Source organism: Thermobia domestica, chromosome 7 (assembly GCF_964235325.1).
Source record: "Thermobia domestica chromosome 7, izTheDome1.hap1.1, whole genome shotgun sequence".
Lineage (NCBI taxonomy): Eukaryota > Metazoa > Arthropoda > Insecta > Zygentoma > Lepismatidae > Thermobia > Thermobia domestica.
The window spans coordinates 118,518,626-118,546,028 of NC_137460.1; positions in this window are offsets into that span (position 1 = coordinate 118,518,626).

Below are 27,403 nucleotides of genomic sequence, written 5' to 3' on the forward strand. Positions count from 1 at the left end.
CAATTTCATCCCTTTCCATTTCTTCTTCATTAATAACAAAACAAATCGATAATTTCAGTGGAGATTCCTCTGATTCAAAATTTGTTTTATTCTCAACGGTAACATCTATTCTTTCTTTAATAAGTGTTTCTTCTTCCTCGATAATTTCTTTAACATGTTTCCTATCAGTAATTTTATTTGATGGGGATGATTTCTCTAGGCAGTCGATACCCCCATCACAACCTAACGGCTGCCAGAGACATTTCCCTGATTTGTATTTGAGGTATTAATTTCTTCCGTCTCTCTAGAGGGATTTCCTGACATTGAACTTTGCCTATTTTGATTCGAATTCTGGTAAAATCGAGGAGGATATGAACCTTGAAAATCTCTAACATTACTGGGCATAAATGGCACAGGAGGAAAGGCATAGTACGGTATATTTTGATTATGAGGAACATTTCTCCAATTCCTAAAATTTCCTATGTAATTATTCCCAATTCTATTATCACTATTACCATTTCTATTTTCTCTGTACCTTCCATAATTATTAATATTCTGACTACTCAAATTAGTTCCATTATTTTCAAATCTAGAGCTTCTTCTGTTAGAAAACCTATTGTGATTATTTCTATTATTGTCACGTGGGATGTTGTTATTTCGGTACATGTTACTTGAATTTTCTACATAGTTTTCCTCAGTCTGACACGACATTTCAAGAGTTTTAACCTTATTAAATTTCTTAGGTGCTGCTTTTACTCTATGAATATTTGCTTTTTTTTCTATGTCCACCGTCTATCAATACAGTATTTGATTTATCAGGAGACTGCCACTCCATAAGAGTGTATGTAAGTTCATTAATGGATTTAGGTTTTGTTAGTTTCAGTAACCTGGATTCTTCGTATGGGAGAGCATCAAGTACCAAATTAATGGCATCAAATTCAGATGGCTTACTAACTATATGGAAATATCGTTCCAATAAATACCACGTATATTCTGTCAAAGATTTGTATTTAGATGGATCATATTTCATAGACTGTAGCTGTTTTAACATTAATCGTTCCATTTGTGGAGAAAAGAACTGTTGAGTGAAGTAGTAAATAAAATCTGGATAAGACCTTAATCTGGACTCGATTGATTTAAACCATGACTGAGCTTGTCCTTCTAAGGTATTTGAAATAGCGTATAACTTCATACTATCGTCCAATTTAAAATAATCTAAGCATTGAATCAGTTTTCGTAAGTAATTTCTTGCAGATTCCTTTTCTATGTTACCTGAAAACTTAGGTAGTTCTCGGAAATCACTCGATAACCTAACACAAGCTTTACCTTGAGATTCATTGTGTACATTAGTTCTATGACTGTTAGGCAACCTGATATTTGATAGATAATTATTAGTTGGAATATTAAAATTAGTATAATCTCTCATTGGAGAGTTCAAACCTTCATTCGGATACCTATCATTACTACTAAACATCAAATCCGGCAAAACATCAACAAAATCAGAAGGTTGACCATTTTGAATGTTGTTGTTGTTAAGAACTTTAGTATGCATAGATGGCGTTACTTTGTTAGTTCTAGCGCGCATGGGAATAAATCTAAAGTCTTCATCGTCTCCTTCAGAACCACTACTAGGACCTTCCGAAACAAACAAGTCTTGATTTCGCGTTTCTCTAGAATTTTTGTTGCGCCTAACATGAGTATTAGTGTAAATCACGTGTCTATTTGAATCATTTCTTTCAGAAGCAACCCCTTCCTTAGACGTGCTAACCTTATCCTCCAATTTAGAAAGCCTATTTTCTAAACTGTTGAATTGTGACACTTCTGAACCAATTCGCCTTTCATGATCATCCAATCTTGTATTGTGCTTATCTAAAATGGTTTGTACCCGTTCTGTAGCTTTTTTCCAGTTCTGATCTATCAGCTTTACATTATTACTAACTTCATTAAATGATTCTACAGTAATTTTCATCTTGTTCAAATCTGAAACGATTTCTTTCACCTTATTTCCAGATCTATCTACATCAGATTTCACAGTATTTAACTCTTCATGCAAAGAAATTATTGCGGCACAAACGCTTGATATTTGAGTATTCAAATTACTAACTTGTTCTGATACCTCTGTTTTAAGTTCAGTAACCTGACCTACTAAATCTGAACAACCTCTACTTGTACTTCACCAACCTCAGTACGTATTTTAGATAAATCTGTTTTCATTTCATTTATCTGTTTACTATTATTTCCAGCTTCAGAACGTAGCTTAAAAATTTCAGTATGAACATTAGAAATTTCTGTTTGTACTTTAGCTTGTGTCTGGACAATCTGTGCATTGCTTTCTTCTAACTATGTAAACTTTTGCACAGAGGTATCCTTCAATTCTTTCAACTGTTCAGTGGTTTTATTTAACATTTCAAACAACCCCATAGATATAAACCATTCTTTCATCTGTTCCAAACCTTGATCTAAATTTACAATGTCCTTTTCTTTCCCCCCATTTCCATTGTGTGGTAATGTGTTTACATTATCTACTACGGAATTACCACTAACAGTACTAAACTCGGATTCAGTAGCAGATTCTAGTCCACTTCCAGAAACGTCAACTGAATCTGTACCATTTTTCTCGTTATCGCTGATAGTGCTTTGATTTTTACACTGTTTACACAGCCATGTAGCATTACCTAATCGGTATGGTTCATAATCTTCCACAGTCATTGTGGAACAACTAACATGAAATCCTGCTGAACATTTATCACAGATTAGTACAGAATCGTCCTTCTTTTGTACACAGCATTTAACGATCATATTGGTTTTATTTCCTTTGCGAGTACGCACCATCTCACAACCGAAATAATAATTAAAAAATATAACGTCACCAGTTTTCTTCAGATAATATTTGCTTATTAAGCAACTATATCACAAAAATAGCTCAACCTACCCTACGAAAAAGAGATAAGACTGAACCTGACACACTACACAATGTTCATCTATTATTGTTTTAGCCTTTTAATTTCACACTTTCTTATCAATTTATTATCGTAATATTAATCACCACAGGCCTCATCAGAAAAGGACAAATAAAATCCTGATTACTGGGAAAGCCACTCTTTGTAGTTATAAAGGGATAATTAAAAAGGGATAATATTAAACAGTAAAGTAAATAAATAAATGTGATGTGTATTGAAATTAGCTTATTCTAGGTCGCCACTTCGTTTTGTAGCGGTAAAATCTGGAACTACCGTACTACTTCGAAGACATGTTGGAAAATAAAATTCCTTGTATTTAGCTTTATTAGTATTTACGCAATCTGACACTGTAATAAAATCAAAATAATACCAGATTCTTCCAAATCCCTACTGATGAATTTTATGGCCATTAAATACTAACTATTTCTTATATACAAGCTATAGAATTAATTTCAACACCTAAAGAATTTGCTTTTCAACTTTTATTTTATAATTTGCATGTTAGCAAAAACAGTGATTATGTTTCATAAAAAAGTTCTACATCTGCTGATAGATGTCCCTTTTTAATCAACATAATAGGATGTTTAATATATTTAGTTTCGGTTAATAATATTAAACAATCAACATGCATGTATCCACCAACACAAATTTACAGATCTCAATTTCCAAATAAGAGAATAAAAATTCATGCTGTTAGTATTCTATCAATTCATACAAAATTATACGATTGTGTTGCTAATTGTATTACCTATATTTTAGTAGGTATTTTCTACACTTCATTATTAGTACAGGTACTTGTACATGCATTGGTAAAGAAATACTACACACATCTTCAGATTCTTGTACATGCATTTACTGAAGAAATACTACTAGGACAAGACCTGGAAAATAATTTAATCTAACCTGTGATCGGAATTTCTACATTTTTCTGTACTATATTGAACAAACATGAACAATCGTACTGTAATTTCAAAGTAACATGAGATCAAATATGCAATCCATTTACCACTTAGTTAATAAAGAATTAGAATAGATTTAGTAAAGAGCAGGTTCAAATTTACTATATTTCAACTCAGAAAATGATTTTGATTATACATCATATTGTACAATAGCCAAGACTTGTTTATTTAAGTAGTAAAATTAATTTTTTTATATGCTAGTCAACATTTCTGAACTTTTAAAATTTTGTTGTAGCTAAGACATTTGTGCAGTGAATCTAGGTTTCAGCCATCCCCTTTCGAGGGAGGCGAGCTGAAGTTTCTTAAGTACTGATCATTTTGAAGGCTATGTCACTTGTAAAATATATTCCACTGAAGACGAATTAAATATCACTTGAATGAGCTAATTATATAGATACATCTAATTGACCTTATTCACAGCTACTACACCAAGATCCAAATTTCCTTTGATCAGTCCGCATCCAATATATTTGTGTACAATTTACTATTTTCAGACAAATTTACATTTAAATACAATCCAGTTTAAACTAAACTCACTTTGTTTAATCCTTTAAGTAACTATTGATTTCGAAGGCAGCTCAAAACTTGGAAAATTACGTAACTTGCTGCTTACTAAATTATATTGGATCGACTTTTATAAAATTTCCATTTTCTACAAACTCTCGAACCCAACTAACTTTACTTTTGCTTTACTATATATCGGAGTTTGGGGTTTACATAGCGGTATCCATGGAAACGTGTATATTATTTCTATAAATATTAAAATTTACAAGGATAACTAACTGCCTCCATATTCATACGCTCAAATATGCACTACTTAATGACGTATGACGCAAACTAGTCATATAGCATCATTGCAAAATATTTTAAACTAATAACATATAGCAATCCAATAAATAACAACATATAACAAAAACGAAATAAACTACAAAAATAACGAAAATATATTTTGGTGAATAAATTCAAAATTTGATTCGCCACAAGCGTTAGAGTTACAGTTACTTTGGAAAGAGGTAACGCGTTACTAGGAATCGTTACTTGCGTTACGTTATTTCCCAAGAAATGCTCGGAGGGATTTCATATGCAATATCTTTCAAACCGTACAAGCTACAGCAAAATTCATTACATCAGTGAATTTCCGAGGAAACTGAACATGAGTTTGTTGTTTTACATGCACCTATTTCCATTTAAACAAAACGAAAGTTGAAGCCAATATGGCGGATTCAAGATGATGGTAGTCGTAGGGGAGGGGTAACATGTGTCAGACAAGTAGCATTTGATCGTTTTTTTTTTTTTTTTTTTTTGCATATGCCTACATCCATTTCCATTCACATCTAAAGAAACTAAAAGCAATTTTGAGATCTAGCATTATAGTATTTTGTTTTCTTATAGCTCAGATCGGCACATGAAAGTTTAACCGAAAAAGGCTATCTTCATTGCAATCTTCTTTTGCTTTATTTATTTCACCATTCTTTCATTTTTGTTTGAAGAACAAGGACGAGAGAGAGAGACTTTTGTGGCGAAATCACAGCACAAACACAAACTTGAAAAATAAAAAAAATAATATAAAAAATTTGAAAATCATCAAATACTACTTTTATGCCTTACCTACCTAACTAGTGTTGTATTCAAAAGCTAACTAACCATACCTATTGCATTTTATTTTGCATTATAATAGTGTATGATTGAATTTCAAATGTATGAAGGCCCATGAATACCAGTATGGATCGCTAAAAATAGTACAATACACATTGGGCCGAGGAGTACTTCGTATTTGAATCAATTTTGCACGAATCCCGAGGAGGCACTTCGCGAATGTACCTTGTAAGACTTTCACTTTTATTTCTTATATTTTTATTTTTCTTCTAAGTTTCAGGATTATGCACCAAGGCAATGGCAAGCATTGATAATAAGATTAATGATAATATAATCGTGAAATAACGAAATTAGAATGAAATTAGAAATTAGAAATGTCATGTGCAGATTAGTATTTAAATAGTTTATGTCCCTGGGTTGTAGAAACGTCCACCTCTTTACTTTATCCATTCAGTATGGACCTAAACAATACGACAGTGTCCGCTTACATTGAACAAACAGCAACGGAATGGACCATATAGAACAAAATGCAAGGATTGCTATGTCAGCCAATAAGCAATAGCCTCAGCTCCTTCTAGTGTCAGTAGCACAACATAAAAACTATGTCGCACAGAGGTGCCAAAATTGTTCTTAGTATACACCGTCCTTAAATATTTCACTCATGAACATCCCACTTTTTTTTTGGACACCATATTCAATATAGATTTTTAATAAGTAATAATGGGTAAATACGAGTCTGTCCATATATCTCACAAATTGAATTTTCAGTGCATAAATCATATTGGCTTTGTGTGCTTAAACTGTTAATGCAGTCAACTATGTATTCCGTCATAGAAATAATAAGTGCTAATGAATACTTATGTACAAGCGAACTTACCCCACACGTCGCAGCAGAAATGACAATTCCTTGCATATTCTTTCGTCGACTCCGAATGTTGTTATGCATCATATAGAAGGTTCCTGATGAATACCATCTTCCGATTTCTACAATGGCCAATGGAGTATTCAGACTAGTTTGATCTATTTCTGAAAGACGTAATATTGTTTCTTCTGATCCCTCCATAGATGTTCTTTGAATTACGACGATGAAGCTATTAAAAGGAATCTTAACTCCGAGAAACAATTCACTTATTTCCCAATCTTTTTCCAATAATATTATCCATGAATTTTTTTCGTCCAAAACGTTGGTTGTTGATAACTAAGAAGAGACAATAGAAATTAATTTAACGTTGTTGAACTAAGGAAGAACGATGGTACAGTAAATTGAAATGAACGGCCATAAAGCAAATACTTGAATAAACAATGGAAAGAAACGACATAATCTTAAGAAAATCCATGATCTTATCTAACAGTAGATATGTTTTTTTTCTAATTGATTTCACCAAGAAACTTTCAAATCATTGGTTGAAAGAGCTTCTCAGGTTATTACTCACTCCTCTGATTGGAAATAGTTTTTTTTTAATAGTAGAAGAGATCAAGGTGTCTTTATGATATTGGAGGACAACTTTAATTTACTTACGATGCCATATTGAAGTCCGTGAAACGAAACTACAATCAGGTACAATAGTGAACGTTTGATTATCGGAACATAATATTTTTACTTTCTCAAGAGAACATAGAAATAGTTAATCGCATACCTTTCTCCAGTAATATTTACCTTTAGTAGAAAATTTCTCTCACACAGTCCATTACCTAATAATATATGCACTTGTTTCTCGCTATGCTTCCTGGAGACAACTAAGATGTCTTCTAAGAGAGAGGATTCTTGAATCCCTGCTTGTATAAATCGAGATGAAATTTCTTTTTGCAATTTCAAAAGATTCATTCTGGTTTGTTTAGATACTGGAATGAAAATAATAATATTTATTTGCACATTGACATTTACACTGCCATATGATGAATATTTCGGCCTATATGTTTACCAAATGCAATACATTATAGTAACATGAAGCTATTTTGTAGACACTAATACTGAAAATACCATATAATATATTTCATTTGTATGAATTTGTATAATACTATTAAACTCACTGGAATGAAGATCTAATGAAGCATGTAGATACAAATTTTTAGACCTTTCAGAGTTCCAAAGAACCTAGATTTATTGCTTGGGGAGTTAATTACTGGAGGTATATGTAAGGTGGCAACTGTGTTAGGTGTGTAATGAGAAAACGTGTCTAAGGTGATGGCAGTTCACAGAACGCATGAGAAAACAACACTTTGAAAGAGTAGTATTGGGCGGAAGAGAATTCTCAACAACAAGGTCACCAAGCGTTGAACGAACTCACCAAGGACAGTAGATGGGATATATTAAAAGTGACTGCAAAATTCAATAAACACATGGAATAACTTATTGTGACAATCAGAGTCTGGCGTGAGTTGTATAACTTGAACATTCACTGTCCCGTTACAATTTCCGAACGCTCTTCAGCGCAAACAACGCTTTAATGGGAATAAATGGTGTATAGAACCTTCAAATTATACGGTCAATGCTTGGAAAAGCGTTTAAGACTTCTCTTTTACCATTTTTTCATCCGTCTGTGTTTATATACGGGAGACACCCAAATAAAACTTTGTTTCGCTTGGCTCTGTCTATTAAGACTACATGATGTCCGAATGCTTCCAAGATATTTTAATCATCAAAGTTTATTTTCTTGAGATGTTTTCATAATTTTGACAACCATCTAATAGCCATATGACAACCATACACTATGGAACCTGTACTCAGTGAAAATCCACATTCAACAAAATGTTTAAAGATATCGTGAAATTTCAAAAATACTTTTTTAACAAAATGTCCTGTTTGGACACACCCCAAAATAAATTCGCGATTGCAGTTCCATGTGAACATGTTATAAGTCTTAACATTGGAATCCAAAAGTCAACAATATCAATTCGAGAAAGTCGACAAAAATACAGGGCGCGAGGGATAGCATGAGCTATGACCTTGAAATCCGCCACCAACATACTTGAAAGGATCAGGCAATCGTAATAGTGTTGCTAACTGCCACAGCGGTGAACTAGAATTTGGCGATTTGAAGCATTTCTGGGAAGGGATGACAAAGACACTTTGAATCAATCTGCAGCCTGCTTTTCTCATCTTCATTTAGAAAAATCTGAACAATAAAGTAGCATATTCATTTAATAAGATGTAAAAGTGCACTCGGTCCGTTAAAGGTTTCCTTACTCGTTTATTTTTTTAATACAAGATGATCGTAAAGTAAGCTAAAATAACTAAAAATTATATCACATAACACTACCTATATTTGCAACCCATTCATTCTAGGGACCACGACTCATGTCCTAGCCTTAGGGAAATCGTGGCTACAGACCTGTCAACTCCTTCCCCTCTCATACAGGGAAGTTTGTCATTTTCTCTGGTAAAACAAAATGATCCTATTGGTACCCTCCCTCCGGGAGTGGTTATTTATGACACAGATAGGGGCGTCTTAAGAGACACATGCAGAAGCAGAACTGGACACAGTGTTCTTGTATTCAGTGAAGAGTGGTTCTTTGTGCATAGTTCTGTGTTGTTTTAGTTTGTGTTGTGTGCTGGTTTGTTCCTTTTTTTAAAATCATAATGGAGGGTAAGAAGAGCTGAAAACTTGGAGGATCAAAAGTAATTCACAGCCAAAGCAGAGAGATTTTGGTTAATGTTTATGATTTTACGAAGAAAGAGGCTGACAGTGGAAATCCAATTAATGTAAAACAAGTGCAAAAGCGAGTATCTGAAGCTACCGGCGTTTCAGTAAGTACACCATAACGTGTTTTGAGTGAGCGGGAAAAAAACAAAATCACAGGAACGAGCTTTTCTACTCCGAATAAGAAGCGAGCACAACGAAAAACAAAAATCTCAGTGGATGATTTTCACAAATGCGTTATTCGTCGAACAATTAATGAATTTCATATTGTTCACGGTCAACGACCTTCTGTAAAATCACTGTTGCAAGTACTTCGAGAAAAGATTAATTTCAATGGAAGCACTTGGTCTTTACGGAAAATAATCCGTTCCTTAAGATTTAGATGGATTAAGGCTGAAAACAATAGACGACTACTTTTTGAAAAAGATGAATTTCGGTCAAAGAGGTTGGCTTATTTGCGAGCTATAGATCATTACAGAACGCAGAACCGCCCCATAATTTACATGGATGAAACGTACTTGCATTCATCGCACACAAAACAACACGCGTGAAGCGATAAGAAGAATACAGGTTTCCTCACACCAATTTCTAAAGGACAACGCGTAACAATCATGCATGCTGGCGGAGAAAACGGTTTCATTCCAGACGCGTTACTCATGTTCAAATCTGGAACGAAATCTGGCGATTATGACGACGACATGAATTATGAAAACTATGAAAAGTGGTTGAAGTCACGGCTAATTCCTAACTTGCCATGTAATTCAGTTCTTGTGATAGACAATGCACCATATCACAATGTCTATTTAGATTCTTCACCGACATCATCATCTCGTAAAGCTGTAATGATCGATTGGCTTGTAAGACACAATATTCCTTTCAGAGAAAATATGTACAAATCAGAACTTTATAATTTAATCAAAGCCAAGAAATTTCGTTTTCGGACATTTTAAGTAGATTCGCTCCTTGCTGAATATGGACATACAGTTCCTAGTTTGCCCCCGTATCATCCTGATCTAAACCCAATAGAGTTGATTTGGGCTGCAGTCAAAGAATATGTAGCAGCAAGAAATACCACTTTTTCCATTATCGATGCGATGAAACTCGCCGAAGAGAAATTTACAATCATAACAGCGGAAGAGTGGAAGGCTAGGTGTGATAAAGTACGAAGATGTGAACAAGCATATTTGCAAATGGAACCTCAGTTAGACATTCTTACTGAAAACTTTACAATAAACTTAGCCGAGGTCAGTGACAGTAATAGTGACTCTTGTGAAGAAAGTGAGACGGAAGACGATGATAATGAGATGGATAGTATGGACGGTATTGAACCTTTATAAATACCTGAAGCTACAGGTAAACATATCATAATATATATAAGTTGCCTTAAGTAGTTATTAGCCATTGTTGTTACTTATGTTGGAGGTTAGTATCGGCATGGATTAGAAACACTACCAAAAAATCTTCCCTCTCTCTCCACTGACATCCTCGCAGTGATTAGCGTTCTTCCTACCTCCTGCTTCTCATAGCTCATGCTATCTCTTGCGCTCTGTAGCAACTTAGGCATTATTTCAGGATCACAACGAATGTGCAAACTTGTCTTCATGCATTTACACATCACTGTAAAAAATACGGAAACTTCTTTTAGACATACTCTTTGAACACCTAGAGATGACAGATATTCACCCCTTATAGATGCTGTGTTGTCCAAATATGTTCCAGATATATGGTCAAATTGTATGCCATCAGTTTTCGAACTGTTTGCCGAAAAGAAGTGTTTTAAATATTTCATACTAGATACTGTTCTCAGAGAATGAACGCTTTTGGACACGCAAAGCACACTTTATAAACACACACTTGATATATTTGCAGTCAACATCTGTACGAAAAGTGTTTAAATTCTATTTTATTTTTACAGTGCTATTTTATTTTATGGATCTGTCACTAACACGATATTCAAATTCATCTACTTATTGCTCTATAATATTTTCATTAAGTATTCTGATTAGGGTAATTTAGTTATGGAATATCGAATACTATTGCACATTTTTTACTGTGTTATAGCCAGGCAAGCTTGTCCTCCAAGCTTGTCCAATAACAACAAATCTTGTAAAAAAAAAACATGTAGTATTTATTTGTAGACTTCTGATGTAAACAGTAACTTCGCACAACTTTCAATACAAAATTAAAGGAAGCAACAGAAGATCACACTTTCACGGGCATTGACATTTCTAGTTAGCACAGCACGCTTTGCAAGACACTGTAACAACAGCTTTATCGCGGAGAAAATATGAGCATATGGATTCACCATTGAAAGGGTTGATCTCCCAAGGTCGAGTGCTGAAGACAACACCGCTCGTGCCATGGTCAATTCGGTTTTGTGATAAGGATTTGTTCACCCACACGTGCTTTACTCCTACTATGGTTTATCATCTTCCACGATTCCGAAAACAAAACCGTTAATATGCACATATTTAACTTTCTTCGCATAGAGTAAATAGAGAGATTACATTCAATAAGATAAATCCGATAGCCTGAACCAGTGTCACAATGTACACTCATGTGCAAAATGATTGTCGCATATCTATAACTGTCTTCTTGTAAAAATATAATTTGATAATGATTTTACAGGGTGTTTTTAATACTGATAGTATGTGTATAATTGGGAAATGTATATTTGTAGTAAATTTTATAGGAAAAAAGTTATAAATACGAAAATTAAAATGAGTAAAAAAAATGTTGCTAAATCGACAAGAAAGTTTTGTTTTCGTTTTATTGCTCTTATTTACTGCTCTTTTGACACGAAATTTGCCACATACATGTCTTTGCTGATTATACACATACTATCATTGTAAGAAATACCAGGCGAATTCGTTATCAAATTATATTCCTACAACAACATATTTATAGACATGCGACAATAATTTTGGACATGAGTGTACACCTTGTCTCAAAAAGCTTGAGCGCATTCTTTATTGGTGTTTTGAGGCAAAAATTTTCTAAGTCCAACTTCGGGTATCTTCGGAAAATAGTAAACCAGGTTCGAACCTCCAAGCCAGCCTTTGCAATCGGGGAAAAGTTTGCAGATGTGTTTTTCTTCTTTTAAATATAATAAGACTTGTTATCAAGTGTTGAAAAAAAGCAACCTTGATTGAAATACTTAATGATACAATATTTCGAAACCTTATATTAATGTCAGCGCATGCTTGTTTGTCATTTAGCTCTCCTTACGTAATGGAACATTTAGATACGTTAAAGAATCTTTCCATATGTAAAAGTATGCTCAAAGTTAAGACATAGAACATAATTATCGCGTGAGTACTAAAATAAAAGTCAAAGTAGAACAAAAACAGCGTTTGTAGTGGATATGAATGTCATAATTTTCTTGAGAACCGTTATACATCGCTAAAAGGATGTTTCCGAAAGTCCTTGTGTTTGCTCACTGGTAAGCTGTCGGAGTTTAAATTATAAGGTTGTGAGTTCGATTCTCTTCTGGGTCAATTCTTTTTTAAAAATTATATTTTCCGCAATGCATGAAAAATTTTATAAAATAATTACATTAAAATACATCAGTTGTATATATATAACACAATCATTGCAGAACATAGTAATTATAATGTTTAAAATATAACATCTGAAATAGATAGGTGTTCACAGTAGGTCGGTATTATATATGAGAATGTTAAATACAAGTTAAGAAACTCGTTCAATAGCAATAAATAATCATGTAATATGTTTATTTGCAGCTATTTGTTATATAGAGGGTAATTCTCAACATTCATAATACAACATGTCATTTATGTTCTTAAAAAAATATTCGATGCATAAACAGAGGCTATAAACAGTATATCCAAAGTCGCAACGCAAGCAAGAAATTCATGAACCCCAAAGGTCACGTGAGCAGACTGGAATTGTCCTTATGAAGCATGCCACAGCAGAAAATCTTTATATAAATTTTCAATTCAATTCCTGATATATGCTTTTGCAATGTGGAAGTGGTGAAGCCTTGAGTCGCTCTCTCTCGCTCGCTCTCTCACTTTCTATTTATACAGAATAAAAAAGGAGATGTATGTGTGTGTTTCAACATAATTCTGATATATCTAGAGCAATTTTAACTATATTTCTTACAATCTGGAAAAGAGTACTGTCGGGATACATATCAACGATGCTAGAAACGGGTCGATATTAGTATCGAATGCATAGTTTCGTGGTCGCTTAGGTGAATAGTTCTACTTTCAATTCAAGTCCAATTAAGCTCCCATTAGCACCCAGGGTGGTTACGTAGCGACATAAAAATATCGAAATCAACAGATATTAGAATCGAATCGTAAGTTTTCAGCGCCGCTAACAGTGCCGCATTTCTCATTAGTCCACATTAGCCCACATTTCACATTAGTCCCATTGCCTAGAGGGCAACATATTTGCAGAGTGCAAAGTTTAAAACTTGAATAATATTTTAATTTTTTCCGTATGAAAAAGTTAAAAATCGAGAGCAAATATACTATTTCATGAACAATCCTCTTTTACTATTCTAATATGTTTAATAATAGCGTAAGAAATCTAAAAATAATTCAGAACATGTTTCACATTTGTTTTTTTTTTTTTTTTGTTACGTAGTTGTAGCCGTAGCATGTAGTGAGTGGTATTTAATTGTAATAAATTCACTAATTAAGCATATTCGAATTAAGTTTTATTTTTAAGTTAGGGATGAAGGGGCGGAGAAATATGTAGTTATTGGGGGCGCCGAGAGCAAAAGTGCGTAGGGACGCCGAGCTTTTAAATGCAACACTGATCGCTAAATTATTTGGTAGAAATTTTAATGTTATTTAAGACCAAATTTAGTCCTAACGGTGGCAGTATCCGTTTGCTCTCCTAGGAGAAATGAAAGCGGCTGACATCAAAATTATGAAAAAAGACCGACATTAGTGAAGAAACCATAATTTTCGGGGTGGATTAGATAAAGAGTGGCACTCCAGTGCCACGTAAGTTAAGCCCTCATTAGCACCCTGAAGGTGTGTGTGAAATTTTGACATGTAGAAGTAATTGAAAATGACCATAGTTAATGTCGAATCCATATCTCTCGGGGTCCCCAAGTTCATTGGGAGCAGTTCTTATGGCCTTTAAGTTCAACTTCCAGTAGGAGTAAAATCCCCTAGCACATCTAATAAGGAGAGACTAGAGTCGAGTAATATATACAATTATTTAGAACGACCGATATTAGTGTAGAGTCTATAGTTTCGTTATCACCGAGATAAATAGCAATACTTCTGAACGAACATGTCAGCTTGATTTTGAATTCACAGGGGCAGCATCAAAGGCATTGCTCGCACAGCTCTAAGTATTTTAATGTTTCTGTATAAGTGTATATTCCAGCGTAACTCCTTAATGTCTGGGGCAACATTTACCAAACTTGGGGGACATATTACTTTCAATCTAAGAAGAAAATATTGTGGTAGTATGAAGTTATTGAAGTTGGGAGGTGTGACATGTAAAAATAATGTAAAACGACTGATCTTAGTGTTTTATCCATAATTTTCTCTGTCGTTGATATGGATAGTGATGCGCAGAATGGAGTTTACATCCAAATTCATCCCCATCTTTACAGGATGATGGCCTGGGAGATATAAAAATAGAATCCCAAAAATTACTAAAATATTTGTCGAATTTATAGTTTTCAGAGCGTTTCTAATAACTTTGGAAGGTAGTTTGTACCCACTTCAAGATGGGTGTTTTAATCATATCAATTTCGCACCGTGCGAAAAATTACCATTTCAACTACTATATGAAGCCAACCTTCGCAATCGACGAAAAAATTGTGTGGGTGTATGTTACGTCTTTTAAATGAAAAAAGGCATGTTAATATCAAAAATGGAGTTGGTCAATGGGTCGGTTGCTAAGTGGGTGAAATGGGTCAATATTTGTGAGTGTCTCAGTGGATCGTGGGTCAAAAGGACGTGACCTACTGCGAAACACCACTCACCGTGACTCACACTCACCCTCCGACTCATTCTGTTCAGTGCATTGTAGACAATATCTTCTGAACACTGGTGAGCTTTTCTACATTTTACTTTCAAGATCTCTATTATTTGTCTTTTGTCATTTGTTTCTAATGAAAAAATTCAGTCACTTTTGGATTTTCATAGGTTAGTAGGAGTTGGATTTTGGGATGCAGTTAGTTCTAGAGGAGCTAACTGCTTGAAAAATTATTTTTGAATCACCTGTAACATATGAATTATATTATAAAAAATTGAAAGTAACTATGTCTGAGTAATCATCACGGTCAAATTGTAAAGTCAAATGAAATGACGTTTGGTAAATAATCAGGCCCCAATCCCAACTGGGAAGTTATCACACGCGTATCACTTTCATTATAATACATATCCTTAGGGGGATTAGAAGTCCGAATTTTTGCGAAAAATTTAGTATCTCACAAACCGTTCAACTAAGAGCTGAAATTCAGCATATAACTCTTTATTAAGAATAAACAGAATATGGCATTTTTAAATTGTCTTTTATGAACGGGGGGTGGGGGTGCACTTTTTATATAGGCTATTGGAAATCGGTAGTGGGTTGATTTGTAAAAATAATCGAAAACGATTGATATTAGTTGAGAAACAAATCGAATAATGAAAACTACAGTTCTTCGAATTTTATACCCACTGCTTTCTATTTATAATTGCTGAAGCTGGTGTTTAATATGTGGAGCGTTCAGAGCATAAGGTAATCAAGCCATATAGTTGAGAAAAATGGCCATAAATTTGTATTGTAAACTTAATTACATGGGCATTTTCAATTAGTACGGCATGCTTAATTATGTAGAAAATTAGTTTTTCTTTCTTTTTAACGTTGATCTACTTTTCCTTGATTTGAGACTTTGAAATTTCATCCTATTTTCTACTGAAATGTGTCTGTAAGGTAACAAAGAAATAATTATATATGATAAATTTAAATTCAATTTAATTCGGAAGATGAGAAACACTTTGCCATTATATATCGTAAAGGTCAGATCCACCAGTATTGTAACAGAGAGGTGCTTGAGCCATTGACGGTAAAAAATTCAAACTCCGATAAGTGATAATTTCACAGTCTTGTTTTATTACAAGTGTAACCTCTTTAGTCAATGGAGAGGAGGACGTGGATCATGGGTCAGAGTTGATGTCAATGGGTTTTGGTGGGTCGGAGTTGGTCGCAATGGTTCAGAGTGGTTCATAGTTGGTGGTCGGTAAGAGTGGATCACGATGGATGATGAGTCAGAGTTGGCCAATGGGTCATTTGGGTGGTGGGTGATAGTGGGTCATGGTGGGACGTGGATCAAATTTTCATTGACCCACACCATCTCTGGTTAAAATTGTACTAAGGATAAGAGGCATCGAAGATGCATGTCGGCTATTATGCTCAAATTTTGCACATAGATAGTACCCCACCAGAAAGCAATAAATCTGAAACGGTTCACGGTATCACCTCCTAGAACTCGAGATGTAGGGATTTGTCTGATTTGCTAAATTAAGACGTCAATCATTTATCCTTCAACAAGCAAGCTTTTTATGATCGTTTCCGTGGGGAAGGCAGAAGAACACGTGCCTAATAATCGTAATATTGATAGTTCGCGTCCACCCCGAGGTATTTGTTTTGTGTTTTTTTGACTCACCTAAATATAAACAAATCACACATATAGGCATTTTAACATATTTTGGGAGAGTAATTTTGTGGTTCGTTGGCGTTTCATCGCGTGCCTTCCGCTGGTAGTACTAAAGTGGAAAGTTTTCAAAATGGAATTGGGGCCACCGCGGATCGTCGCTGCGGGGCCACCAATTTTTGGCGAGAGGTCAATAGTTGAACATCTGTAGTCCACCGACGCTTACAGCTTAGGGTAATGAACGATGTCTTTCTTATAGACTTCATGACTACCGACGTCGGCAGTCAACTAGCTTTTAGTTTTCCTTTACTAACCGTCTATCGTTCATGTTTATACACGGTGTTGTCATAATAACAACAACAACAATAATAATAATAATAATAATAATTATTATAATATAATAATAATTATTATTATTATTATTATTATTTGTAGTAATACTAGTATAATTGATAATAGAATAATTATATTGTCTATGTATTGTCTAGGTAGGACTACACACAGGATTTGGCTCGTTTTGGTTCGACTCGACTCTAATCCAAGTCGAGTTGGAGGATATTTTTCGCACCGAGTCTTAGAGTAGACCTCAAAGATATATGTTTCGAGTCGAGTCGAGTTTCAAAGAAAAGTCGCTCGTGCCCATCCCTACTAATGAGAGCTTAATCGGAGTTAAGCGAAATCGAAAATCATACATCTAAGCGACACCGAAAACTATGAATTCGCACTAATATTGATCATTTTCTAACAATCTTTTATATGTATCACCCTCCCATCCACCATAGGTAACCCGACAGCACTCTCTTTCAGACTATATATAAGAAATGTGGTTAAAATTACATTAAAGAAGTTCTGGACACAGCTGATTAGAAATTGATACAACGAAGAGGATAAGATCACAAGAGATATAGCAACAGAGAGAAAGAAAGAGGAAGAAGACAAGAACAAAAAATGGTTTGGAATAGAAAGCCTAGGCAAAGAAACAGAGAAGATAAAGAGAATGCTTCCGAAAGCAAGAATTAGGACGTACAGGAAAGGAGGAAGCAGAATAATTGAACTAATAAGAAGAACCAAGAGAAAAGCAGTAGCGGACAAAGATCAAAGGGAGTAATATATAGAGTAGGATGCGCGGAGTGTAACAAACTTTACATAGGAGAAACAAAAAAGAAAATGCAAGAAAGGATTAAACAGCACCAGGATGATGTAAGATTGAAAAGGGACAACAATGCGATATACAAGCATCACAAAGATACAAACCACAGGATAGGGTGGGAAGAAGCAGAGGTCATAGAAGTAAAGAACAGAACTTTGGTGAGAAAATGGAAGGAAGCCAGGGAGATTATGAAGGCTGGAGACAAGGTGCTGAATTGGAATGCAGGATTCTCGATAAATAAAGAGTGGGAGAAGATTATGCTTAAAGAAGAAGAAATGAAAAGGAAGAAGAAAGAAAGAGCAAAAATTAATAAGGAAAATAGGGATAATTAGAGGACAGAATGTATCCAACGAAAAAAAGTAAACTTTTAATTAGACACGTGTGCAGCTAAAAAGTGAAAGTGAAAGCCGCACAGATGTTACTTTTTAATGAAGAGGCGGAGCCTAATTAAAAGTGGATCTTCGAAGAGTATATAAGTGATGACTGATGACCAACTCCCAAGCAGCCAGAAGGACTGGAAGTCTGATGAAGACACAGTTATTGTGTTGAAATTGTTACGTGATACTGTTTTTTTACATATTATCACATAACCTTGCTCAGTGTGTTATTGTGTACTCTAGGCCAGTGGTTCTCAATCTAATTCCTATCACGATCCCCTTTTATCACATCCTCTTGCCAGCGACCCTTTTATAATTTGTGTTTTATAATAAGCTTGTGTGGGATTTTTAACATACCTATTTCCATAATAGTAGAATCCATTTCTTGTTTATAGTGAACAGTGCCGTGGCATGGAAAATCAGCGCCCGAGGCGAGACTATACGCCGATGTTTCCATACATATGAGTGAGGTCGACAGACTAGATGCGAAGCGCCACCGTGATTGGCACGAAGCTCAATAAAATTTTCGAAAGTAAACCCTGCCTTTCCTTGATTTTGAGCACATTTTATTACGTTTTTCCTTCTATTTTATACATGTGCACATGCACTTTTCTAAGATGAGTAACACACTTCCTCCGAAATTAGAGCCCCCTTTTTTCTGCGCCCGGCACTGACAGTGGATACAGTAACTGCAATATCTATATTCCCAACGACGAAGGTGCTGGTTCAAGATGGATGTTAAACTCCTTCATTGAAGAGGCCATTAACGTATCTGATCTAAGCTCACAACTTCTTGACCAAATAATAGAATGATCATGCGACAAGTCTTTGCAACTGTTTTTTTTCTGAAACGAAGACTTGGACAAGTTCTGCCTGATGAGGAGAGAAGAATATCCTGGTCTGGTATCTGCTGCTTTAAAACTAATAATTCCATTTGCTATATCGTACTTGTGCGAAAGTGTTTTTTTTTCATGGTAAACATTAAAACAAAAACAAGAAATCGCTTATCAGTTGAAAATGGCTTGATAATGTTCGTCACGAAGATTGAACCGGGCATTGCTGCACTAGTGAAATTACACCATACTTAGGTATCTCATTAGGTTTCAATTTTAATCGTATTTCAATGTGCAGCTTTTGTTGCATGTGTATTTTTCTAGTATTTCTATATACAATTCTCATTAGTTTCATATCATACCTCTTTCACTTAAATTCATTAAACAACTCTGCACCCTTTGAAAATGTTAAGTAGACTTATTTTTTATTGTTCTTTATAGTGTGTATAAAAAATAAAAGTATGGCTATCAGAACAAAATTCAAAACAATATTTAAAAATATTTTCCGGAATTAGATTCTAACTATATTTATCTCTTCCGCTTATCTTCGAGACCCCCTAGGGGCCGCGACTTCCAGGTTGAGAAACCATGCTCTAGGCATACCTGAGTTATATTGGAACATACATACATACACTTTTATATGTATAAATGCAGGTAAGAGAGAGTTGAAAGAGAGCGATTAAGGTATTACCGCTCTCAATCTCTTCACTTTACTTTTGCGATTCGTGAATTTCTTACGCGACAGTTTGGGGCTAGCTAGTTTTTTTGTCTTTAACTACGATCCGATTTTCGATATGCTCTACCTAAATGCTATAATGCGAAAATTGAGAAGTTATCTGCGTATGAAAATAGCTACAAATAAATACATTACATAACTTATTTATTGCTATTACACGATTTTCTTAATTTGTATTCAATATTCACATATAACATACCGACGTTCTGTCAATACCTCAGATGTTATATTTTCAAGATAAGAATTACTTATGTCTTGAAATGATATGAATATATATATACAACTGATGATATGAATATATATATTCAACTGATATATACAACTGATGAATTGTAATGTAACTATTTTACATAATTTTCATGCATTGAGGAAAGTAGAATATCATAAAAGAATCTCACCTGAACGGGTATCGAACTCACTATTTAAACGCTCGGGGGTGCACCACTGAGCTAACATGACCCCTTTTCGGAAGCTGCTTCTGAAATATAACTGAGCTCATACGTAAATGCTCTTTTCCGTATGGAAATCACAATGACGAAACGAAAGTGTGAATACATAGTTTCGAAATATTGTATCATTAAGTATTTCAATCAATGTTAATTTTTTTCTATTATATTTAACAGAAGGAAAAACATATCTGTACATTTTTTCCCGATTTCTAAGGTTGGCTTAAAGGTTCGAACCAGCAACTTTAGTTTACTGTTTTCCGAAGATACCCGAAGTGAGACTTCGAAAGTGTTCGTCTCAAAACAGCTATCATCATATTGCTCAATCTGTTTGGTATATGATATATGTTTTTATACGTGTAAAGTCAGAATTTAAACAGCTTTTCGTATGAATTAATATTCTTTTATAAAAACTGTTTTTAATATTATTATTACGGCGCACCATTTTCAGATTTCTTTAGCGAGTCGTTGACCAAGTCGTTCCCTACAATAGGCGTGTCGTGCAAGTAACCAATCACACGTCAGGTACTAGCTTTTACCTATTGCATCCTGCTCACAGCTCAGAACATTGGTAACTATGGATAGACGTACAGCAGTAATTACTTATGGGAGTTGGAAGGCTATTCTGCAACTGCAGCTAGCAGGCGAGTAGGTATCCCGGCCTCTACAGGAAGGCGATGGATTCGGGAATATGATGCTACAGGTCAGACTGGTAACTTACGATCTCCTGGTCGTCCGCATGTGTCAACCTAAGCCGAAGATGCGAGATTAGTAAACGAAGCCAGTTTAGATCCACTAAGGACGTCTAGGCAGCTAAGGGAAGCTTCTCTCTTTCATGGTAGTAAGCATACAGCTCTGCGAAGGCTTCGTCATGCTGGGTTACGTGGCTGTTTTGTTGCCGTGAAGGAAAAACTCTCAGACGACCACAAAATTTACCGTCTCGCGTTTGCACAGGCGAATGTGGGTCGCAATTAGGAAAACGTAGTTTTCTCAGATGAATCCATATTCACATCAAATGAGGGCCGCCGTCCGAGGGGCATTCGATATGACCCTGGATATGTGGCTGCTTGCAATCGCAGTGGCCATGATCTATTTCATGTTGGGGTTGGATTTCCAGTCGCAGAGCAGGACAGCTTCACAGAATTGAAGGACATCTGGACAGTGCTCAGTACTTAGACATTATGAGTAATATCATGGTGCCATCTGTACGAGTATTTCAGCCTGATGGTGTAATTTACTTCCAGCAAGACCAGTCGCAAATACATACTTCCCGTGTGGATCAGGAATGGTTCGCAGGGCAGCCTGAGATTGATTTAATTGACTGGCCGCCTCGTGGATCTGCCTTAATCCCATGGAAAATATGTAGGCAGAAGTGAAGCGCACTCAAAGGGACAGTTGGGTTGAGGCAGATCCACCAAGAACTCAGGATGACCTGTGGCATCTTGTTTCCGAAGCATGTCTGGAGGTAGGGGAAGGAGATAGATTTGTCACCCATTTAATAGATTCCATGCCCAGAAGAATGGGGCGTGTAATAAATTCAGAAGGGTCTTGGACACAATATTAATGTCCCCGCCTTAACTCTAGAAAACAGCCCGTTTCAGAGCTACGTAAACGCTTCTGAAAATATTTCTAGAAGTAAACCACTCCTTGTATAGGATTTCTGTGCAAATCTACTAACAAAAAATATATAATTCGCTACAGGCTTTGAGCTCAAGACCTCTTCATTGCCAAGCCCGTTCTCTACCAGTGAGCTAACATAAACACGCAAACCCAATCTGAAGAAATATGACTTTCAATTTCCGGTATTTGATGACAATGATGTTCATATACTCTGCAAATGTTCTATTCAACTTGGGATATTCCGCAACATACACACACACATAAACAAAGCGAAAGAGAGAGAGGGAGAGATGAATATACAAAAGCATTCAACGTATTCTAATGAGACTCTAAGTAACGACATTCCGTTCTAAAGAGAATTTGTGTTTCTTCCCGTGACGTTAAGGGGATCGGGAAAAGTTATGTGTCTTGAAGCAGGATCCGACTTTGGATACTCTGTTTATACACTTTCTATATCCGTAGGAATATCCTGTGTTTCACGAATGTAAATGACATGCTGTAATGAGAATATTGAGAAGTTATATCTGTATGACAAATAGCTGCAAATAAATACACTACATAATTTATTTATTGCTATTAAACGATTTTCCTAACTTGTATTTAACATTCCCATATATAATTCCGACCTACTGTGAACACCTATCTATTTCAGATGTTATATTTTAAACATAATAATTACTATGTTCTGCAATGATTATGTTATATATATATATATATATATATACAACTGATGTATTTTAATGTAATTATTTTATAAAATTGTTCATGCATTGCGGAAAATATAATTTATAAAAAAGAATTGACCCAGAAGAGAATCGAACTCACAACCTTATAATTTGAAATCCGACAGCTTACCAGTGAGCAAACACAAGGACGTTTGGAAACATCCTTTTAGCGATGTATAACGGTTCTCAAGAAAATTATGACATTCATATCCACTACAAACGCTGTTTTTGTTCTACTTTGACTTTTATTTTAGTACTCACGCGATAATTATGTTCTATGTCTTAACTTTGAGTATACTTTTACATATGGAAAGATTCTTTAACGTATCTAAATGTTCCATTACGTATAGAGAGCTAAATGACAAACAAGCATGCGCTGACATTAATATAAGGTTTCGAAATATTGTATCATTAAGTATTTCAATCAAGGTTGCTTTTTTTCAACACTTGATAACAAGTCTTATTATATTTAAAAGAAGAAAAACACATCTGCAAACTTTTCCCCGATTGCAAAGGCTGGCTTTGAGGTTCGAACCTGGTTTACTATTTTCCGAAGATACCAAAGTTGGACTTAGAAAATTTTGACTCAAAACACCAATAAAGAATGCGCTCAACCTTTTTGAGACAAGGTGTACATATCAGAAAATTCTTCCCGAACAATAGCGAAACAGAAACACCTGAACGTCTGAACATTCCAAAAATTTGTGCAATAGATGTTATGCCTTTAGTTATTGATATATCCAATTTCAAAGGATGTAGTTAGTATCCGGCAGCGAAGAAATTGTTCTGGTTTTGAAAGAAATGGAACATTTTATATTTAGACTTTCTCTGAATATAAGAATATTTATTGAAGAGGTTTCAACAACTTTCTGTTTCCCTCTGAGAAGATAAAAATATAAATCTTTACTGCAACAGAACTCTAATAACCCAAACAATTATAACAATATGTTCTCCAAATTTGTGCAGTGTTATTCGCAATCTCCACACTTTAATATACCGTATTATCACATTTAATCTACAGTGAACAATGAATCGGCCAAATCTTGTCTATATCACTGTAAAGCTTCATAGTTCCCAATATCTACCTGCAAGTGACATTAAACTATTGGGATATAATTCCATTAAATATTTCAAGAAGTATTATCATTTGATTCGTAGTTTCACAAATTACAACAAGTATTATGTGGCTAAGTTGAAGACGGCTATTATAAACATATTTGTGGAATAGATGTCTTGGAAAGAGTACTAACAGTTGGAATCAGTAGTGGAATCAAAAGGTTCATTTGACGAATCACCAGGACGATGAACGTAGGCTGGAAATGCGGAAAAGAAATTTTAGTCTATAGCAGATTGGGGGCTGAAAATCCTGGGCACCAGGTCATCATGATGACTGGAAATACGAGTTTGGCATGTACGTAATTTAAGTGCAAATCATGTACGCCTCTATAAAAAAAGAAGTATTCTGACACCTATCTCCGGAAAAAAATATATCGATCATTGCATGTATATGTGACATTTGTTTTCTCAAATTTAGCTATTTCGGCTATCTCTTTCTACGTTACTTTGGAGTGTTCATTGATTTCATCACACTGTCGTGTACGAAGGCATTTTGTAGTTTCTCCCCCCGCCTGTTGGTATACAGTCCTTAAACTGTCTTTCTCAATCAATCATAATTTCATATTGGAATATGCCGCTCCATTTCACTCAATTCTTTTATTTTCATTATAATATCCAATACTCTTACCACTGTCTGATCAATGTGGTTGTTCTATTGTCTTTGTGGCCGAGTATTAACGTCCATTTTTTCTTTCCTCGTTTTGGAATCTGGAGACGGTGAATGTCTAATATTATTAGTGTCTGCATTTTCTACCCATATGTCAAAATAAACAGCGAACATTCATTGATAACTTTTCGCTTTCAACTCATTGGTGTTTAATTTTCAATAAGAAGCTGTTCTTTCCAAATGCGCTCCACCTTATGTCTAATTAATTGTTTAATATTACGCTGTTGAGTTGAGTTGATTTTAAAACTTTAACGTCCGTTTCAGCAGCGAGGCTATATGAGACGAGACCTATTGATTAACGTGGAATCCGCACAACGTGAGCTCCCGTCGGGAATTGAGATCCGGTCTCCCACGCCAAAATCGAGTACGCTAGCCTCTTAGCCAGGAAGGAACTCTAATGTTACGCCCTATGGAAATCTGCTGTCTCAAGTAGATTTGAGTATTCACTTCTAATTATTTTCAACTTCAATGCTTAATTTGCTTACGAAATTGTTTTGTTAAAAATCACTTTCATCTTCCCTATATTCATTTTGAAGCCCGTACTCGCTCTTCAAAGGACAGCATTTATACAAAAAGAATGATGTCGTCAGCGAAATGAAGTGGGTCAAATTTTTCTGTTTGTATTATTCCTTTGTTCTCCTAATTGGGACAAAGAAACACATACTTAAGTTTCCCGTTTGTGAAAAAGCACGGGAAAATGCTATTTGTCTCTAATCCATATAATATATTTAGAGCCAAACAATTAGATATTTGCTGTAGTTTGTTTGTAGATATTATTTATTGCTTTTATATAAACTTCTCCGAGATCACTTCCTTTACAGTGTGAATAACAGTCAAAGTCTACAAGGATTAGAAGTTTTTCACAGTTAATCAATACAGCACGTAAAGGCAACTCATACTTGTTTGCTCATTCTATCAATTTCTTCATCACTTGAACATGATCTACTGTACGGTAATGCTTCTAAATGCAGCCTCTTTCTCGGTTTGATTATGTTTAAATTTATCTAATAGGAGCATTCGTACTTTCTAAATATGCAAATCTCAGTAAGAAAATGTATAGGTCTGTAAGTCCGTGCCTTTTCTCGTTCAATGTTTTACATATCGAATTCATGTTCCTCTTGCAACACTAGAATATGTTTCTTTCTTTGGGCTCGTTTTCTTTAACTTGTTGTTCTCGCTTGAATTAGATTTTGTTGCTGCATAGTTAAATATTATTCAGTGTTTCTTCGCGGTTTTTAATGGTTGTGCTATCTTGCCTTTTTAGCGCTACGATCTACTTCAATATTTCTCAGATTTCCTCTGTATTCTTAAGGACCATGTTGTATTCAATGTATTTCCATATTGATTTGCGAAGTTCCACATATCCTATTTCAGATGGTACATTGTCATTATTATCATTTCTTTCTTCAACGTATGTCGTATTCCTCTGAAGATTATATCCTCATCCTTTTTTTCATAACACTTCTTACCTTTGTAGCTGTACCCATCAGAGTGTCTGTGACTTCCATGTTACCTTCTGAAATGTTCATTCTCCTCAAGTACAGTAAAACAGATTTTGTAACGAGTTGAAAGACTTTACCCTGCTCTTGAAGAATTATCCAGTTTTTTATACGTTCCTGTCACCCTATAAGGTTGCTGATTTTCAGACGTGAAGTTTACACCAAATAATTTAGTATTTCTTTCTGTGTTAAAGTTGTTCAGAATATTTAAATATTAACCATTTATCTTATGTTTGACCTAATGTGCAGAACTGAACGTTTATTAAAAGGTGCAACTTCCATTTTTAACTAACGACATAAGAACGGACAGTGCTTACACGTTTTTTCCAGCACGATGATTTTTCTCAAAAATATATCGAAAAACATCTTTCGCAAATCATGAAATGTAATGTCAAAGCTCTCATTCTCAGAAAGTGTTTTTTTTTTTTATGAATTGGCAATGTTAAATTCAGAATCACACACTGGAAAAGGGTACTAAGAATATTTAGAGTTTCAGAACAGTTGCTATTTAAAATCGACCATTTCTACGTATAATGCGAATGTCTGCCATCAATAGCAACAGGGCTACAGATGATCAACTGCGATATTATCAAACTAAGCGAAACAAGAACAAAAGGAGATGAACTAGTGGAGGTAATATATGCTCACTTATCCTTTAACAGTAAAATCAGAATTTGACAATACTGGTGGTGGTGAATTTGTTATCAACGAGAAAGTGAGGAGCAATGTCTTCAAGAATGATGTTACACCTAGTTGAGCAACAACGGTTGTCATCGAATGCTTCCAAGATATCAAAGCTGCTCGAAAACTTTTCATCTGACTTAACCGCAAAGTTATTTAACCATGACGACACAATAATACAAATACTATTTCATACATGATCTTATATGTTTTAGCTTAAACTAACTAAGCACCAGCGCTAGACTCGTATTTTCAGTCGCCATGCCAACTTGGTCTCTCGGAGATTTCGAAACCTGAGTACGAGAATAAGGGTGTAATGCAAATTAAGCTTAGCGTAACCTTTGAGATGCGAACATTATCCACCACAATCCGTGGATTCATCAATGAATGGAATGCATCGTTCAAATGACGTTGGGAAGAATAGTAGTTAGCTTTACGAATGAAATGTGTGTCTAAATATGGAATAACGTTCCTGTCTTTAAAATGTTACATTCTGTTATTAGAATAATTGGAATATATTTTCCGTGTCTTCACTAATTTGGGACTCACCTCAACCTCATGTTATTTGGAACTCACCTCTATCTAAATGACCACAGAAAACTATATTCAACATCTGAAGCTTCCATTCGTGAGCCAAATCAAGTATAAATTTATGCAAGAACTGTTCTTCGATAAATAAGTTGTTAGTGTATCCAATATTTATAATAAATGCTGTCAATAAATAAACCCAGCAGTTCGTGAACATTCTATCACGCTTTACGTTGATTGGAACTCGCATTGATCTG